The sequence below is a fragment of the Podarcis cretensis genome, assembly GCF_951804945.1.
Source record: "Podarcis cretensis genome assembly, chromosome: 3".
In the NCBI taxonomy this organism is placed as follows: domain Eukaryota; kingdom Metazoa; phylum Chordata; class Lepidosauria; order Squamata; family Lacertidae; genus Podarcis; species Podarcis cretensis.
Genome location: NC_137172.1, coordinates 7,308,248 through 7,325,550, shown reverse-complemented (window position 1 = coordinate 7,325,550; position 17,303 = coordinate 7,308,248). Strand labels below are relative to the sequence as shown.

Sequence of the window (17,303 nt, the reverse complement as noted above, 5' to 3'; positions counted from 1 at the left end):
GAGGGTTTCTTCTGCCACCTGCATTACAACTGGAAGATTAATGAACAGGGCTGACATGTCAGTATATCACAGAGCCCAATCAATAAGCAGAGACTTGGCATTCCAAAAGCTGCAGAACGGTCACAGAGCAATTTTCCATTATTATAGTCTGACCTGAGATCCTTTTTGAGCATCAGCTATGAGGGTTCGATGGCTTCTCTTAGCACTTTTTTCAGGAATGTGCCTGGTTTCTGCAACATGGCTTTCTGGTAAGACGTCCATCCATTTTTGAAACATTCAGACATAACTTCTAAGATGGGGTGGTCAAGAGGTGGTCCTTGAGAGCTTAGTGGACTTCAACTCCCCTTATCCCCATCTCCATTGTCAGTGACATCTGGAGGGCTAATCATTAGCCACCCGTGCTACAGATCTTTAAAACAATGGCTTGAAAGGCAGACCAGTTTCGGCACAATCAATCCATTATGCTGCATTTCATATACCTCATCCCCCTACATTTTATATTTAGTGCATTGCAACTGTCAATGGCGGCTGCTCTTTGCCATTATAGCTAATAGACACAGATAGATACATTCAGGGGGCTTAATAACAGATGTATCCTCCATGATTTTCCTAAACTTCCTAGAGATGATAGATAGATTAGATAGATAGATGATAGATAGATAGATAGATAGATAGATAGATAGATATAGATAGATGATAGAGATAGAGATAGATGACAGATTAGATAGATAGATAGATGATAGATAGATGATAGATAGATAGATAGATAGATTTGGATAGATGATAGGGATAGATGATGGATGGATAACAAAACTTATGCGGTTTCTTGCCAAATGCTAGGCGTATTCAGAAGCAATACAAACACAAGTAAGTGAGAAGATTAAAGAGTTTATTCTAAACAGCAAGCATTATATATATTACCAAGCAAGCACTTTGATCTGCCACTGGGAAGCCCTCAAGAAGTAGCAAAGTGACCCCTAGGTAGCCTCAGGTTGCACAACCCTCCAGCCATGAGTTCGCACATGAGCTTCTGAGCTATGCTCCCAAACCATCTGATTTATAGATTATTGATCGCTAGCCTGTATGGCTTGCCCAACTGCCTATGTGCAGATTATTCATTAGCTAGCACCCTCTTCCAATACCTGCACATTCCTCCAAACAATTTCTAACATCAAAAAAGGTCAGAAGATACCCTGCATTATCACTTCTTCCTCCCACCAGATTATACATTAAAAGGCTGTTCTCAGCCACCAAAGAACTTTAACAAGAGATAGAGAAGGGAAGTGAGCAGAGGCTGGAAGAGATGACCAAGTTAGATCACTAAACTCCTCAAAATTACGATTCAAACGTGAGAAACTGAGAGAAGCCCAAATTGACAATTTTGTTCATTTCCATAGCAAAATAATTCAATTATTGCAGAACTTTTGGAAACTGTGGTAAAAGGTTTCTTGAAAGCCAAGAGACCAAGATATTTCTGGAGATATCTCACAAAAGCCCTTGAATGATGTTACATGACATCTCAACATCACTTTCTCAACATCGCACGATGTCCTGATGTCACACATGCAATGTCTTCTAAATTTGAAAAGGCTTGTTGTTGCTGCTGTTGTTTAGTCATTTAGTCAAGTCTGACTCTTTGTGACCCCATGGACCAGAGCACGCCAGGCACTCCTGTCTTCCACTGCCTCCCGCAGCTTGGTCAAACTCATGCTGGTAGCTTCAAGAACACTGTCCAACCATCTCATCCTCTGTCGTTCCCTTCTCCTTGTGCCCTCCATCTTTCCCAACATCAGGGTCTTTTCCAGGGAGTCTTCTCTTCCCATGAGGTGGCCAAATTATTGAAGAGGCTCAGTCCCCTCTAAGGAAACATTGGGGTGTGTGGAAGTGCCTCAGCCCCCTTCAGGGAGTTGGCGCCTATGCTAAGTAGTAATATCTCTGCTCAATGGGGATTAGCTAGTACTATATCTTCTCTTTGTTTCAGGCAAAGTAATGAATAGAATGAAAGGGTTCCCTAATATTATGTATAAACTTCATAACTTCATGTGTGATTGCAACTTGAATTTCACGTGTCTGGTTCCATGCAGTAAGAAAGACTGTTGTTCTTTGTTCAGAACTGTTTAAGACCAGGAATACCAAGCATGGATGTATAGAAAATGATGGTCAGTGCCATTTTCTGTTTTGCCCTTGTGGAACTGTGAGATTGGAGGCCTGCAACTGGATCTATGTCTGCTGTAGAAGGTGGGTCTTCATTCCATATTACAATACATGTTCCTTTCTTTTAAAAGTTTTTGTTTGTTTGTTTGTTTGTTTGTTTGTTTAAGATATATTTCCACTCCAACCAAGTATTTTAAATATTCTTAATATTTTTTAATTAAGATGAATAAAATTTAATGAAATAATTAGGAGCGAAGTTGTTTTTAAAAAGAAAACACAGATTAATGGAGAAATGATAGCTTTTTAATAAACTCTGAATGATGTGATGCAGTTCTTGGCTCATCGTAGCAAAGTGCAAAGCGCATTTGAAAATGCTTGTTTTCGGATAAAATAGGGGCAAAAATGAATACTTTGCAAGAGAACATATTTAAAATGCACGATGGTCTCTTCTTCAGACATAAAATGCAGAGAGAGAGAGAGAGAGAGAGAGAAATGGGGCAGATTTTGATTGAGCAAAGGGATGGCACAAGCTGGCAGTATGCTGATACAACTATATCTCATATATATAGTGTGATATTCATCACCATTCAGAGCAGACCAACTGAAATCTACAGATTTGAGAATAAATTGGTTCCTGTCAATGGGTCTGTCCAAATGCTAACCCTGCCCTTGCCAACCACAGACAATTCTGGGTAGTGCAACCCAGCCATGGAAATCCATGGCTGTCACAATCCAACTCAGCCAAAACTTGGATCTCCCCATTCAAAACAGGCTTTGGTCAAATCCAATGCACAACCCTGCCACCTTATAATGTCTTTCCGTTTGGACCTGCAATTGGCTGGTTGGCTAGTTAGGAAGTGCATTGACTGATGTTGTTTCTTGGGCTAATATTGTTCCATCATAGAATCCACAGAGACTCACCTGAGTGTCTGGATGGGAGACCACTTGGGAACTTTTTGCATGCAGGGCATTTTGAGATCCCCCGCTGACAAGCATATCAGATACAATAAAACAAAATAAAAAAATTCCTTCCAGTAGCACCTTAAAGACCAACTAAGTTAGTTCTAGGTATGAGCTTTCGTGTGCATGCACACTTCTTCAGATACCTGAAGAATATCTTCAGATACCTGGTATCTGAAGAAGTGTGCATGCACACGAAAGCTCATACCTAGAACTAACTTAGTTGGTCTTTAAGGTGCTACTGGAAGGAATTTTTTTATTTTGTTTTGACTATGGCAGACCAACACGGCTACCTATCTGTAACCACATACAATAAGTTATCTTTCCACTGATTTACTTAGGATAGCCAAATCAGAGCTGGAATACAATGGGTGTGAACCAGCCCTCCAATAGCACAAAAAAGAATTGGCACAGAAACCAATACGAATACTCGCCTACTCCGCCACAAAAATAAAAGACCTAAAAACTTTTGCCGTTAGGCTATTCCCAAAGCGAATGGATGAATCTGTCACTGTGTCTCTTTGTGTAGGTGTGTTGAGTTTCTTTTTTAAGAAATCAAAATTCTCAGCTTCTATGTTCACATCTGGTAATCCATGGATTCTATCCAACTCAGTGTAGCCCCACCAAAATCAGTGGACTCCCATGGACTTCAGCGGCTCTCCTGGAACTGTCTTTGAAATCAGGTGACCTAGAGGAACAAAGACTAGAACCCTGAGGCATGAGGCTATTTCCAGTTAAACGTCCTTGCTGATCTTTCTCTGGCTCACTTAATTTCAAAGGCTAACAAAATACATAAAAGTGACACTACTTTTTTTCAATATGTCTCCCTATGAATAAAACAGTTTCTCCCTCCCCTTCTTTTTTTTCTTTACCAAAAGGAAACAATATAAAATCCCACTTTCTGATCGTTGGTAGAAGAAACTTAGATGGTAGTCAAAATCTCTGTTACCTTGGATGTCAAAGAATCTACGATGGCATGCACCTGTCCCTTCCTCTCTTTCTGCTACTACTAATAAAAAACAACAGCATATCCATATTTTTTTTTATCATGTGTGCTTTGTTATTCATTCATAAATATCAAATTATAAGTTTCATTTCATTCTGTAAGATTGTCGGTATCGTCTCCCCTTTCAGAGCAGGATTAGGGAACCTCAAGCCTACATGTCAGATATGACCAACCCCCCCAAAATCCAGGCTTCTCTATATGACGTTGAAACTTTCCCCCTGCAGCTTAACACCCCTGTCTGGACTTCATTGTCGGCATTTGCTGACTTTGAAAGTATTGGTGTTTTGCAACTTTCTAACCTGTTGCAGGACCTTAGCCAGACCTTGGCAGAGTATGCACAGAGTTCACGAAAGGAATCAGGTGTTTATTAAAAAGCCAATGCAATTCTGGGCTGCATCAATAGGAGTATAGCATCTAGATCAAGGGAAGTAATAGTGCCACTGTATTCTGCTCTGGTCAGACCTCACCTGGAGTACTGTGTCCAGTTCTGGGCACCACAGTTCAAGAAGGACACTGACAAACTGGAACGTGTCCAGAGGAGGGCAACCCAAATGGTCAAAGGCCTGGAAACGATGCCTTATGAGGAATGGCTAAGGGAGCTGGGCATGTTCAGCCTGGAGAAGAGGAGGTTAAGGGGTGACATGATAGCCATGTTCAAATATATAAAAGGATGTCACATAGAGGAGGGAGAAAGGTTGTTTTCTGCTGCTCCAGAGAAGCGGACACGGAGCAATGGTTCCAAACTACAAGAAAGAAGATTCCACCTAAACATTAGGAAGAACTTCCTGACAGTAAGAGCTGTTCGACAGTGGAATTTGCTGCCAAGGAGTGTGGTGGAGTCTCCTTCTTTGGAGGTCTTTAAGCAGAGGCTTGACAACCATATGTCAGGAGTGCTCTGATGGTGTTTCCTGCTTGGCAGGGGGTTGGACTCGATGGCCCTTGTGGTCTCTTCCAACTCTATGATTCTATGATTCTATGATTCTATTATATACAGTGGACTTCAAATTACTATTTACAGGAACAGAACAGAACACGGATCTTTAATTAGCTCTCTCACCACATGACTCTCACACTAACTCTTAACTCTCAACATTCTACTAACACATTCCAGTCAGTAGGCCATAAATCATTATTCCTGGGAGTAGGCTTGACCAATGAGGGAGCTGTCTCCAGGCCTCTGTATCTCCAGGCAGAAATTACTCCTTTACATTGTCTTGGGTGTCGGCCAAACTCCTAAGTCCTCAAACACTGATAATGTCACTTGTCTTCCTGGAGGATACAGAAGGGTTTACAAGTCTCTGTACCAAGGTAAACCACACCTGGAAAGTTGAACATGTGGAGGAAAAGGGACCCAAGACCCGGCCTTACTTGACCTCTTTCAAAACCTTCTGTCATATGATGGTTTCCATCCCCCAAACTGACTTCAGATTCCTTGCCAAATGAGGAGTGTGGACCCTGAAAGAGTGAGAAAACCATACAGAAAGCCTTTTTTTCTAAAACACAGAGTGCAAACTGCCTTTTTACCCTGGGGATTCCTAGTGTCAGTCCTGAAGGATCAGCCCCTAGGGCAGTTTCAGAGATGGGAAGGGAGACCACTCAGCTGCAGACTGGGAGCGGTTCCATGGCACCTCAAGGATGGAATCACTTAGCAAACCTACATCGATGTTTCACCTCATTGGGGCACAAGGCACATCGAAACAATATTTCCAGCCCAGTGAATATGGAATGCCTAGTCAGATTAATGCACTGTGTGTTAGCTTCCTGTCTCTTGCACACCATGTCCTCTTGAGAATTTCTTCTGTCACCTGCATCACAACAGGAAGATTAATGAACAGGGCTGACATGTCAGTATATCACAGAGCCCTATCAATAAGCAGAGACTTGGCATTTGAGAAACTGCAGAACGGTCCCAGAGCTCTTTTCCATTATTGCAGTCTGGCTCGAGATCCTTTTCGAGAGTCAGCTATGAAGGTTCAATGGCTTTTCCTTGCTGTTTTTTCAGGAATGTTCCTGGTTTCTGAAATTTTGGTTTTGGGTAAGACATCCATCCATTTTTGACACATTCAGACATAGCTTATAGGATGGGGTGTGTGTGTGTCAAGAGGTGGTCCTCCAGAGCTTAGAGGACTTCAACTCTCATCATCCCCATCAGCATTGTCAATGACCAGGGGTGATGGGACAAAATCTAGAGGGCTAATCATTAGCCAGCCGTGTTACAGATGTTTAAAGTGATGGGCTTGGAGGAGAGACTGCTTCAAATAATCAATCCATTATGTTGCATTCCATATCGTATGCACTTTTAAAATGTGTTGTTTTTGTGTGGAGGGTTGTTTCTATTTCTATTATTTATTTTGTAGTGTTATACCTTGACTTCATTCTGTGAACCACCCTGAGGTCCCTGGGTATAGGGCAGTAAAGGTAAAGGGACCCCTGACCATTAGGTCCAGTCGTGACAGACTCTGGGGTTGTGGCACTCATCTCGCTTTATTGGCCGAGGGAGCCGGTGTACAGCTTCTGGGTCATGTGGCCAGCATGACTAAGCAGCTTCTGGCAAGCCAGAGGAGCGCACGAAAATGCTATTTACCTTTCCGCCGGAGCGATACCTATTTATCTACTTGCACTTTAACGTGCTTTTGAACTGCTAGGTTGGCAGGAGCAGGGACCGAGCAACGGGAGCTCACCCCATTGTGGGGATTCGACCCGCCGACCTTCTGATCAGCAAGTCCTAGGCTCTGTGGTTTAACCCACAGTGCCACCCACGTCCCATAGGGCAGTACATAAATTCAAACAACAACAACAACAATATTAGTATCCATCTCCACTCCCACCTACATTTTTTATTCAGTGCATTGTATCTCTTCTCTGCCATTATAGCTAATAGCCACAGATAGATGCATGCAGGGAGCTCAATAACACATCTCCCCTCCATGAGTATGTCTAATCTCTCTTTACACTCATTTTGGCCACTAACCAAGAAGGCATAATCTGGGCGGCGGGATTCCCTACATTCATTAATATTGTTATTTTGAAGAAATCCTTTTTACTGCCAGTCCAAAACAGCCACCCCTTGATTTGATTGTGTGCCCCCACATTTTAAGATTGTAGGCAATGGAGAAATTTTTTCTTCGTTCACATTTAGAGATGGAGGAAGAATCCATTTTAAAAGGGGTGGTTTTTTTGGTGGAGGGGGGAGGGCAGATAATTTGTTGCCCTCTACCCAGTCCACCTTTGCCCACAAAAGGTGTGTGTGTGCCATGACATGTGATCAGTTATGTGGGACCCATTTTTTTTTATTTGAGTTGGCACACTGGATAGACTGTTGTTCTTTGTTCAGGAGGCCATAGGATCAACTATAGGTTCAGTCTATGTATAAGAAAGGGTGGTCGTTGCCACTTTCTGAAATGCCCTTCTGGATCTTGGAGCCTTGGGTCGTGCAACATAATACATCGCTGCTGTAAAAGGTGAGTCTCCGTTTATTGTAATGCTTGCACCCACTGTTCTTTTCTTTTAGACGTTATGCTTGAGGTTGTTTTTTTTTTAAAAAAAATATGTATTTCCACTTCACCCAAGCCTTCTTTTTTTTTTATTATTAATTTTTTAGAAAAATTTTCTTTTACAGATTTAAATAACACATTCACATCCACTATAATGCCAAATTCTTTTGGACTTCCCCCCGCTCCCTCCACAATCCTCATAATTTTATATTTATTTCACATTTCCTTTATGATTGTATTGCCAGTTAATAAATCTTTACAACTCTTATCCCTCTCACAATACCCTTTCTCATCACAAAGCCTCTTTAAATCCAACTAGCGTTGTCTGTTCATCACAAATATTTTCCAGATAAATCGTAAACTTTCTCCAGTCCTGTGTGAACTTGTTATCTTTCTGGTATCTAATTCACCCAAGCCTTCTTAATTACATTGCCACCACAAATCTTGGGAAATCTAGTTTGTTAAGGGTGCTGAAAGTTGTTAGGGGACTACTATTCCCCTCAAAGTCCTACAGTTCCCAGGGTGGTTTTGAGAACAAAGGAAATAAAGTTAAGACAGAAGGCCATGAAGGAAGGGAAACAAATGACCTCAGATATCTCATGTGTATTTGTGGGAACGCAGCTTGGAGGACAAAATTATGCAGTCACATTTTCTGTAATGATATTATCAGAGTCAAAGGACCTCAAACACATTTTCTAAACAAGTAATTTATTTTCTGAAAATATTTTCCGGTTATATGAACTGGGATTCCTCCGTTACCCCCGAGGATGTGGACAGGCTGCTTGGACGCATGAAACCAACCACCTGTCTCCTTGATCCTTGCCCATCCTGGCTAATAAAAGCAAGCCGGGAAGGGCTGGGCGATGGGCTCTGTGGGGTGGTGAATGCTTCCCTCTATGAGGGAACCTTCCCAGATCCGCTGAAAGAGGCGGTCATTAAACCGCTTCTTAAAAAACCATCTTTAGACCCGCCCAGTCTCAAATCTTCCATTCTTGGGCAAGGTGATTGAGCGCGTGGTTGCTGAACAACTCCAGGCACGCCTGGAGGATGCGGACCATTTGGATCCCTTCCAATCAGGATTCAGGCCTCACCATGGGACTGAAACTGCCTTGGTTGCACTGGTTGATGATCTCCGGCGAGCTAGGGACAAAGGTGAGAGTTGTTTCCTGGTTCTGCTGGATCTCTCAGCAGCCTTTGATACAATAGACCATAACATCCTTCTGGACCGTCTAGAGGGGCTGGGAGCTGGGGGCACTGTTATACAGTGGTTTCGCTCCTTCCTCCTGGGCCGTGTTCAGAAAGTGGTGGTGGGGGATGAGTGTTCAGACCCCTGGGCCCTCACTTGTGGGGTGCCTCAGGGTTCTGTCCTCTCCCCCATGCTTTTTAACATCTATATGAAGCCACTGGGAGAGATCATCAGGGGGTTTGGACTGGGTGTCCATCAATATGCAGATGATACCCAGCTCTACTTCTCTTTCAAATCAGAACCAGTGAAGGCGGTGAAGGTCCTGTGTGAGTGCCTGGAGGAGGTTGGAGGATGGATGGCGGCTAATGGATTGAAGTTGAATCCTGACAAGACAGGAGTACTGTTTTGGGGGGACAGGGGGCGGTCTGGTGCGGAGGACTCCCTGGTCCTGAATAGGGTAACTGTGCCCCTGAAGGACCAGGTGCGCAGCCTGGGAGTCATTTTGGACTCACAACTGTCCAAGGAGGCGCAGGTCAATTGTCTATCCAGGGCAGCTGTCTACCAACTCCACCTGGTACACAGGCTGAGACCCTACCTGCCCCCGGACTGTCTCGTCAGAGTGGTGCATGCTCTAGTTATCTCCCGCTTGGACTACTGCAATGCGCTCTATGTGGGGCTACCTTTGAAGGTGACTCGGAAACTACAACTAATCCAGAATGCAGCAGCTAGACTGGTGACTGGGGACGGCTGCCGAGACCACATAACACCAGTCTTGAAAGACCTACATTGGCTCCTAGTACATTTCCGAGCACAATTCAAAGTGCTGGTGTTGACCTTTAAAGCCCTAAACAGCCTCGGTCCAGTATACCTGAAGGAGCGTCTCCACCCCCACCGTTCTGCCTGGATGCTGAGGCCCAGCGCCGAGGGCCTTCTGGTGGTTCCCTCATTGCAAGAAGCAAAGCTACAGGGAACCAGGCAGAGGGCCTTCTCGGTAGTGGCACCCACCCTGTGGAACGCCCCCCCCCATCAGATGTCAAAGTGATAAATAACTACCTGACATTCAGAAGACATCTTAAGGCAGCCCTGTTCAGGGAAGTTTTTAATCTGTGATATTTTACTGTATTTTTGGTTTCTATGGAAGCTGCCCAGAGTGGGCGGGGTACAAATAAATTATTATTATTATTATTATTATTATTATTATTATTATTATCTGGGAATAATATTCATTTTGAGAGTTCCAGTTACAGATAGGTAGCCGTGTTGGTCTGCCATAGTCAAAACAAAATAAAAAAATTCCTTCCAGTAGCACCTTAAAGACCAACTAAGTTAGTTCTTGGTATGAGCTTTCGTGTGCATGCACACTTCTTCAGATACATACGTGTGCATGCACACGAAAGCTCATACCAAGAACTAACTTAGTTGGTCTTTAAGGTGCTACTGGAAGGAATTTTTTTATTTCATTTTGAGAGTGTTCGTCTTTCCACAAAGGGTAAGGTCTAATGACTCCCATCTATCAATGTCTGAAGAAACCTACCTGTATATTAGTTTTATATTAAAAGTTACTAACTGATTTAAATCTCTTGGTTTTAACAGATTCGGGGGGAGATGTGGAATTTAAACTCCTTAAATGAATGGATAAGCAAATTTTCACCTATTGGCATCAGTTCCGATTTGGACCAGTTAATAGAGTATCCTGATATTTTGCCGAAAGCATCTATCATTTGCATCAACACAGCAATAGTAATATGAGGTTAAGAAATAAATGGAAGAAGATCATCTGAAAATAAAAACAACTTATATTCAGCTGAATTATGGGCTATTCTGCAAATCTCCTGATATCACCAAATAGTGTAAGGCAGGGGTTGCAAGAAAATATGTACAAATATTTAGTGAAGCACTTTCTGAATGCCTTTTGTCCCACCGCCACCTTAACCTGCATCGTTTGTGCCAGATGTGGCCAGTATAAATGGACTCAATACAGCTGTGGCAATACTGGTTGTAGTCTGCACTATGAGAGGAAAGAGTGAAAAGCAAATGAGAGGCTAGCTCTCCTTATTTGGTCCTCCTTGCTGCCACCAAGTGGATAAATTTAATCTCTGGAATTAATTGACAAAGGGTGTGCAATTGTTCTGTGCTGGGGCTGAAGAACTGGAGCAATTCAGTCAACTGCAATGTTAATAAAGTGTTTCCAGTTGAACTCAGGGACCCACAAAGTCTTATGTCATTCCATTGCTCTATTTTTACGCACTCTCTACTTCCCTGTGCACTGTATCTCTGTGTTTGTCTGAGCCTCTGTGCTCCTCTAGTCCAAGAGCTTTTCCAGAAGTGAGGTTGCTTTAATGCCGTGTGATTTTTCTTTTCTTAAACCAGAGCTGTGAAGGATTTTTTTTAAAAAATTCCCTTCTTTGTTTGAAAAATTTTAAAAAAGCATTCCAGAACTGTTTGTAACTTCACAGAGTGTATTAGAGAGGGAGATTTGCCTTGAAATGTTAAACTGAAGCATTTCCCTCCCTGAATACAAAAACAACCAGCAGAAACTAAGCTGCTCAGTGTAAAGCTTGTATTCGTTTTTTGAAATGAAAGGAGAGCAGTTTCCATTTCTTTAGCTATTCCACTCCCAAATTAATGGGGGCATCTTTGCTATGCCCTGGGCTCCCCCTGGTAAGAAGAACCAGATAATATTTGATAGGTTGGACTAAATGACCCCAGGATTGCTTCTTCCTCTACAATTCTATGATTCTAAGTGGGCCAATCTCCCAAGGAGATACAGCCAGGCTTAAATAGACAGCTTCTTTCCAAAGAACTTTGAATTGCCCTGTTTTTACTCCTAACCCTCCCTCCATATGCAAAACGGGCTTTTTGAGTTGCCTGTTTCAGGGAGCTGAGCACTAATTTTGTGGAGAGCCAGGAACTGGTCTAGAGATTCTGATATTTTGCCAACATCATACTGTTGGGATTTCTTGTTCTGGAGTGGTGTTTTGATTGGTTAGTTGGCTTTTAGTCTGGCCAGAAGCATGCATAACTAGATCTCTTAGGGTAATGAGTTGTTTTTTAATGAAGGAATAAGAAAGCACATGTGCTAAAAATGTTTGTGTTGATTGTTTATTTGTAGTAGTAACAGCTGAAAGGAAGGAAGAGATTCTTGACTTAGCAAGGATAGACTTGCGCCATGTCAGATTCCTTGGAGCCCAAATTAACAGAGATGATTACTTGAAATTAAATTTCTTCCGCGGATAATCAAACAATGGTTCAGCTTTGAAATCCCTCTCAGTTACTTCAGTTTGCTAAAGAAAAGGGGAGGAAGAGGTGATTTTATTCAAGGCCACACATATTGAGAATATATAGTGTTACATATATGTGCTGGATCAGTTCCAGCAGTCATGCTCATAGCAGGCCCATTGAAATCAATGGGTCTACACTGAATGACATGGGAGATCACCCTGTAATTAAATAGCTGCCCTTCACCCGATGGTCCAAAGGTGAGTTACAGCAACTAACACTCAGAGCTCATCCACACTTGCACTTATCCCATGCCTGGGAAGAGTGGGTCTGAGAGGTTTTCTGCTTGACCCACAATTTCGAGGCATGGGTCCACGTGGTTTTCCCCTTGCCGCACGCCATTTGCAGGGAAAACCCACTCTTTGCTGCTAAATCAGAGCAAGTGTCAACTTGGAGAAAACCCAAATTGCTGTTTGCTCTCTTTGATAAACCCTCAGGGTTGAAAGCATTATAAAACAACTTATGACCACAAAAATAAAGAGAAGGTACATCTCAGGTGTCAAAAGCCAGGGTCTATTTCAGGGAGCACAAGAGAAGGCTGGTCTACCGGGCCAACTGTGCATTCCTCACAAGCCTCAGATGGACTTCAATCAGCCTTCATGGCAGCTGCCCTACCTCCTTCCTTGCAGTCAGTCCAGATGTTGGCCCTGACTGTCAGCTTCCTTCTCCTCCTCCAGCTCAGTTTTGCTCCAGTAGAAGCAAGAGAGGAGGAAGATGGGGACCAAACAAGAATTAGCTGGGGCTGCCTGCCATTGGCTTTGGTGCCAGCAGCTGTAGGTCTCTCTGCTTTCCTCCCTACCAGTCCCAATGGGCACCAGTGCGGTGTAGTGGTTAAAAGTGGTAGACTTGTAATCTGGTGAACCAGGTTCGCTTCCCTGTTCCTCCATATGCAGCTGCTGGGTGACCTTGGGCTAGTCACACTTCTCCGAAATCTCTCAGCCCTACTCACCTGACAGAGTGTTTGTTGTGGGGGAGGAAGGGAAAGGAGAATGTTAGCCGCTTTGAGACTCCTTCGGGTAGTGATAAAGTGGGATATCAAATCCAAACTCCTCCTCCTCCTCCACCATCCACCACTGGGCAGCCATACCCAAAGAATCCTTGTGTCATCCATTTAATTTCTAAATGAAATGCTTTAGCTGAGAATCCTGCATTGCAGGGGGCTGGACTAGATGACCCTTGGCGCCCCTTCAAGCTCTACATTTCTATGATTCTATGTGCAGGCAGGTGACCTGTGCACCCCACTTTTGCTGTAATAAACATTTACTAATAAACGTGAGATGTCTTAATGAGGAACGCAGACTTCACCTTTACAGCAGCGACGGAATCGGCTGCATTTTCCAATGCGCATAGATCCACGAGGGCAGAAGGCGAAAAAGCATTTACCACCGGCACTCTCACATAGATTGGTACCATTCCTCCGTTTCATGTTTCCTGCACAGAGAAAAACAGTCCTGTTACATGGAACCTGTTACACGGAAGTCTAGAAGCATTCACACAAAGCAGAAATGATGTTATCTTTATGCATTACACTGGTGGTGAACATTTGTTTTGGGGATGAATGGGAAAATTTGATGAATGGAAGCCTTTCTTATTGCTAGTCAGCATGAAACAAACAGAATCTGTAATAACAAGTCCCCGTTGAGTGGCCAGCTACTCATTCATCACACTTTGCCTTTCTGATTTCTCTGGCTTTCATTTCCCCATAGCCAGCAGTTGCCTGGTTGGTTGGATGGATGGAAGGTGGAGGAAGACAGAAGCAAGCAGGGGAAAGGCTACTTTACCCCCCAGCCCCATTATTCACTATAGCATTTCTGTCCCCCATTTTCATCCAAGGAGCTCAAGGTAGCATAAATGGTTCCCCCTCTTTTATCCTCACAACAAACCTGTGAGGTTGGCTACAGTGAAAAGAAAATACAGTGGTAGCTCGGGATGCGAACGGGATCCGTTCCGGAGCCCTGTTCGCATCCCAAATGGAACGCAAGACGCGATGGCGTGACAGCGTGTCTGCGCATGCGCGGGCCGCATTTCGCCACTACTGCGCATGCGTGTGATGTCATTTTGAGCGTCTGTGCATGTGTGAGCGGTGAAACCTGGAAGTAACACGCTCCGTTACTTCTGGGTTGCCGCGGAGTGCAACTCGAACGCGCTCAACCCAAAGCGAGGTATGACTGTAGTGACTGGCCCAAGGTCACCCAACGAGATGCATGACTGAGTGCAGAATTGAACCCAACACTCTGACCACTGCACCATGCTGCCTGTCTGCATCACTTGCATGTGGAGGGGAAGGCATGTCAAAAGTAAGGTGGGAGTCATGCATTTAAACGCACAACACAAAGTCACACTGCACTTCCTGGCTTTTTTGCAGCAGGGAGTTTTCTGTGTGCATGGAAGACCCAATTCCAGGGCCCATAATGGCATCAGATAAAATTCCCTTGCACAAGGCTTCCCAGGCATCCAACAGCCATCTGACTGGCATTTAGGAGTGTTGCAGAATGTGCACTGCAAGGCCTGTTCTCAGCAGTTACCAAGCATTAGACGCAGATGCAGATCAGGAGATCTCTCTGCTGAGCTAGGTTGTGCTCAGGAGCGAACCAGCCTGCTCCTTCAGTAGTTCCCTTGTTTCCTCATTGTGCTGAGAAGCCACCATACCACCACCCTCTCAACCAGAACCAGAACTTACATGGCATGTTTCATTATTTCGGCTGCTTATTGTAAACCTTAAGCTCCTTCTTGGACTTTTTGCTTTCTGTCACATCAACAGCAGAGGGCGCAGAGCATGTTTCTGATTGCACATGGCTCTCTGAGTGCGGGCTTAGCTCAGTGAGATTCAGCATAGGCCAACAACCTCTCTTCCCTCAGACCTAAGACCACCCCACTCCACTGTAACAAGCACAGATGTGTCTGATCCATTGTGTATCCCCCCTACACAGTTCAAACTCTAAAGAAACAAAACCACACAGGGAAGAACACACTAGGTGATATCCTATTTCAGACAATTATCTATGAGATGCTGTACCACTAAATATAGCCTTGATAATCAGATATCATGGAAGATCACTCATCAGTGGCTTCAGCCATGTTTGAAAGCAGTACATCTTTGATGACCAGATGCAGGGAATAAGCTGGCCACCTCACATCATAGCAGGCCCTGTGGTGCAGAAAGGGAGGTAACTACTTGGGTCCAAATCAGCATTCCTTCCAGAACATATTAGAGAGTTTCAATGTAATGTCCAAGAGGACCATGCCTAAGAGCATGTACAGCCTACTAATCACCATTGAAAATACTATCATTAGCTCATGAGCCAGCCAAGGAGAAGTATTTCTAACTGAGTTCAATGAAAGAGTGAACTCTTCCCAATGAAATGCAGTCCCGCCCACCATGTACGTTACAATCACCTTCATCCTCCAAAGCTTCATCATAACCATCGGGGTTTTCATCCTGAGGACCACTCAGATCTTCCAAAGCCTCTGCCTCTCGCTTCTCTGCTTGGTCCAGATCTGCTTCATCAGACTGGGCAATGCCAAGGAAGACCACAGCAAAGAAAAGACAGATGAACTTCATGGTTCTTCTAAGACTTGTTGTGTGCTGCTGAAAGGAGTCACAAGGATGAACTGGCAATGGTGATGCCTTCACAGAGTTCATGCCTATATATGCAGGTGGGATGCCAAGATGGCTGCCCTAATGGGACACGTTTCATTTTCTTTGAAGTAGCTCTCTAGATAAGGGTGTGAAATACAGATGAATATGGCATTTGAGATTACTTCACACTTTGCAACACAATTCTCTTTGATGTCGCCCCCAATCTGTAGGCCTTTTGTTCAGTGTTGCCATCTTTCCATTTGCACTGTTGCTAATAATCCTCTCGCTCCCCATACGCTTGCCTATTCATCTCCCCACCAGGCAGCTGGCACATCCTTGCCATAATCTATGAAACAATATTTATTGTGATGGTTCTGGGCTCTGAGAGAAAGAGGGGGGGTGGAAGACTGGCACTGGGTGTGTCAAAAGCAGCTGCAACAAGTGCAAAATCAAGCTGGAAATGTAAAAGTCTGCTTTTAAGTACAAAAGAAAAAGAAAAACATACAATATTGGGAAAACTTGCGTTAGTAGCAGCACAGGTGAGATTATCTCATTATCTCAGCTCATTATTAGCTAAACAGGTGCCATCAATTGCCCGCTAAAATAGTCTAATCTTAGGCTGCAGGTACAAAGAAATAATGAATCGTTATAATCAGTGTTCTCCCACCCCCTCCATAAAAATAGATTTTGGTACTTGCAATGACCCCTTCATGGATCACTGCCTTGCCGTGGCAAAGGGACTTGAATAACTCAGAGAAGCTATGTCATGCAGGGCCACCCAAGATGGACCAGTCATAGTGGAGAGTTTGGACCAAACGTGATCCACCTGGAGCAGGAACCAGCAAGCCACTCCAGTATCCCTGCCAAGAAAACTCCATGGACAAAGACAACAGGCATATAAAAGTTATGACACTGGAAGATGAGCCCCTTAGGTCGGAAAGCGTCCAACATGCTACTGAGGAAGAGCGGAGGACAAGTACAAGTAGATTCAGAGCTGATGAAGCGGCTGGACCAAAGCCGAAAAATCACTCAGTTGCGGATATACCTGGAAGCTAAAGGAAACTCCAATGCTGTAAAGAAAAATATTGCATAGGAACCTGGAATGTAAGAACCATGAACCTTGGTAAATTGCGGGAGGCAGTGGAAGGCAGGAGTGCCTGGCATGCTCTGAAGAGTCAGTCACGACTAAACGACTAAACAACAAACTTGCAATGAAGTTGTTACAGTGAGTAAGAACAAAAAAGAGGTGCTCGTACTGCGTACCTTTGAGTACCCCCTGGGAAAAATGCACTGGTTATAGTTTCACTCTGATCTACACAGCTTGGGTATTGTAGGTTGTTCTGAACACCACGCTGAAAAGGAGGCTGTCCGGAGTAGGATGGCCAGGTTGGTGAAGGGATCTCCTAATAAAAAATATTGGAAAGATAGGACTTTGTTTAACCTGGAAGAGGTAAGATGAAGGACAAACAAGGTAACTGAAGAACTAATAGATCGATCAGGATGTTTCAGCCACATGATGCTGAGGAAACAGATCAGCAGATGGGGAGGCAGGGGGTTATTAGGAAGGAGGTTAAGGTAAATAGGTGCTGCAATTCTGATGAAAGGACCAATATATTTGGAGGCAACGTCAAAGATAAATCGGCC

At 43.8% G+C, this 17,303-nt stretch overlaps 1 long non-coding RNA gene across 1 annotated transcript; it reads right to left on the bottom strand.

The window, feature by feature from the left end:
• Nucleotides 1-11,888: 11,888 nt before the first annotated feature.
• On the bottom strand, nucleotides 11,889-15,715 carry LOC307211926. The gene is made up of 3 exons (XR_013836611.1): nucleotides 15,476-15,715; nucleotides 13,385-13,510; nucleotides 11,889-12,084 (listed from the first exon to the last, which is right to left on the bottom strand). It is a non-coding gene; the product is annotated as an uncharacterized lncRNA (long non-coding RNA).
• Nucleotides 15,716-17,303: the final 1,588 nt, after the last annotated feature.